Below are 3,242 nucleotides of genomic sequence, written 5' to 3'. Positions count from 1 at the left end.
TCTAAAGTATGAAAACGTGTCAACGTGAATCAAGTTCTAAAGATCAAGACAAAAATGTTTCCATTTTTGGGGCGTATTTTTTTACTCAAATCTCTTTTGTATTATTTACCAGATAATATACTAGTTTTGACCGCTGTAAGAAGACCCATAAGATAAGTATAAAGCAATCTATTACTTTGCACCTAAGCAAAAAGTAATAATCTGTTCGATGATCCATATGTTTCAAAATCCTTTCTATTGAAAGACACTTGTTATTTTTGTAAATGGTTTTAATACCACCCCTGGTTCAACATATTGTTTCAATGTTATTTGTATATATATAATATTTCCATGTGTTTTAATATCACCACCTCCTGGCTTAAACTACGTAACAGATTAAAATGAAACCAAAGCAGGTACTGTAAGGTAAGGTTGGACAAAACTGTGTCTAAATATGTAAACAAGATCTTCTACCAATCAGTAAAAGAGTTTTAAATGTAACGACCACTTTCCTATGAATTTTCGGACAAGGCGCGCAAAACACTTGAATAAAGGGAAAATATAAATGTTGGTAAGAACTTTAGGTAAATTCACACAATCAAAACAATGCATAATGTTTGCAAGTGGTTGTCCCAAATATCTCCTCTTACAACACCAGTTTCTAGGTCTTTTTCCTGTGAAGGTGCTGAATATTTATTTTAAGCCTAGAAAAAAAGAATAATGAAAATTGAAATGAGTCTGAACAAGAGTTTTCTAAATGATATAATCTGTTTACATGACAGCTGCAGTATATATATATATGTAGAAAGGAAATACATTTATATCAGCTGAAATAATTTTAGAAATCCATCAAATGAGGTTAAGAAGGAAAATAATAAACTAAAGACAACGTTTTATTAAAATGACATCGGAATGGTCTGCTTAAATGATTTAGTGGAACCAGTGGATTTTGATGCATATTTATTCCTCAATTTAATTTGTCGCATATTTTGTCGTCTGTGAATTTTGGTCCCATATTTAGTGCACGACTGATAATTGCATACATTCCATCGATGTTGACGACGACGACGATTGGCGTTACGACACAAACACTCGCTACAAAATAATCACAAGATAAACCAAGCTTAACGACAAGAGCTAAAATCATTTCATGCTATCTTCATCTTCACTAAATCCGTAAGAATATATTTTTCACATTAGATTATGTGTAGACCAGTTTAGAACAAACAAACCAACAATGAAGCTAAACAGAATTGAGTAGAAATAGAATTCAACTGGGGTGACAGGTGAGATGTAATATTGTTGTATGTAAGTCGACAGTTCCACAGCTTCTGCACAACAGACAAGCAAGTATTATTGTCATGCTTGAACATAAGATAGAAATTCAATGACCTCCTTGGATTTCTTTTCAAATGATACAATTCAAAGTCCTTCAAAATGATGCCACAAAGAAAGTATTGCCCACTGCGGCTGTTGTTGTTGTTGTTGTTGTTACTACTTCTAGTATGCAGTGTTGTAATTGTTCTACATCTACACAACAGTGCTACTGTTCCTAATACGATATCAACATAATATTTTCTTTCTGCCAGTATTACTCTTATTTCTTACCATCATCACCAAATCTTCATAATCACATCAGAAACAACATTTTCGGATCTTGCAGTGCGGGTTGTCAATATTTCTCAAGTGCGATACATTCTAGAGTTTGGTAGTTCTAGAGTTCATTTTATATTGTAATGAAAATAGGAAATGATAATCGCATACATAATGGTTAAGAAAACAATAAGAAAATATATTGGAAAGAGTTATGATAATATATAGAGAAATTTTTCGTTAGGTCGGCTGTACGTTGGAGGAACGAATTTCATGATTTGTAAAAGTATTAATGTAAGCAAACTTGTTTGTTGCAGCGACGTGAATTTTGAGCTTTGCTTGTAACCTGACATGTCAGAGCTTCGTTAAACACACACACACACACAAACAAAGAAGCAAGCAAGCAAGCAAACACGCAAGCACATCACACACACACACTCACAGACAAAAACAAACACACAAAACACACACAAACAAACACACAAACAAAAAAGCAAGCAAACACACACACACACAAACACAAACGCACACAGAAACAAACACACACACACACACACACACACACACACACACACACACACACACACACACAAACATGCAAACACACACACACAAACAAGCAAGCAAACACACACACACACACACGTGGGATTTCCCACGACACATCTGGACATATTATGGGAAAATGGAGGAGGAAAGGGGAGTGGTGAACTGTATTGAATTCTTATTGTGTGTTACCGCTGTCAGCAGCAGGCCCTGAGTATGTACAGTAGGTACAACACACTGCTGGTCAAATCAATACAACTTACTGCACCTAAACAAAATGCAGAATGTTGTTTTGCTTACTGAAACAAACAAACAAAACAAACATGGGTTGATACCAGCTACTGTCCTGTCTGTAACTCAACTGTTCATCACAATTGTACTCTGCCACACTCGGGATAATTTTAATATAAAAGACAAGACAGCAAACAAGCAAAGGTAATGCGTTCACAGTAATATAAATTAAGTACTACAAGGGTTAATAATTAACCTATAATATAGGTTTTATTTAAGCCTGTGTTGTCTGCTACTATTTTCATAATCTGTGCAAACCTACTTGTTCAAAATCCTTATGCTCTTTGCTCCTCTGGAGTTTGTTGACAATTGACCATCAATAAGTAAATTATAATCACCAACATATATAGATGATTCCTTTCTGAGAATTTGCACGGAATATTATTTTTGTCTGTTGCTCAGGGCAACATTGTTAATAATGAAGTGTAGTTTCATTACAAGAAACAAATGCACACATCATCTGAACGTGTTCACTATTGCAATGGTTGATCTATGTTTAGCTGAACATTTTGCTTTTAGAGAAATTCTGATTGCCACTCTGACTACATTTCATGTTTTAACATAATAAAAATGCAAGATTTGTAACTTTAAGTCATACATAACTCATGTAGCATAAGTTTGTTTTGAAGTCAACAGGAGCAGGTTGACATGTCAAACCAAGGAAAAATAGGTATAAACAAATAATCAGCAAAATATTATTCGTGTAAAGTTTTCATAAGATTATTTTGTATGAAACTGCATAGTTTGACATTTCGAAATGATTTATAAAGCTTGAATACACGTGGTCGTAGTGTGTATGATCTGTTTGGTTGTTTTTTTGTGAGCGACGACAA

The sequence above is a fragment of the Pomacea canaliculata genome, linkage group LG3 (genome assembly GCF_003073045.1).
Source record: "Pomacea canaliculata isolate SZHN2017 linkage group LG3, ASM307304v1, whole genome shotgun sequence".
In the NCBI taxonomy this organism is placed as follows: Eukaryota; Metazoa; Mollusca; class Gastropoda; order Architaenioglossa; family Ampullariidae; genus Pomacea; species Pomacea canaliculata.
The sequence above is the reverse complement of the archived record's forward strand: the minus strand, read 5'-3'. Positions refer to the sequence as shown.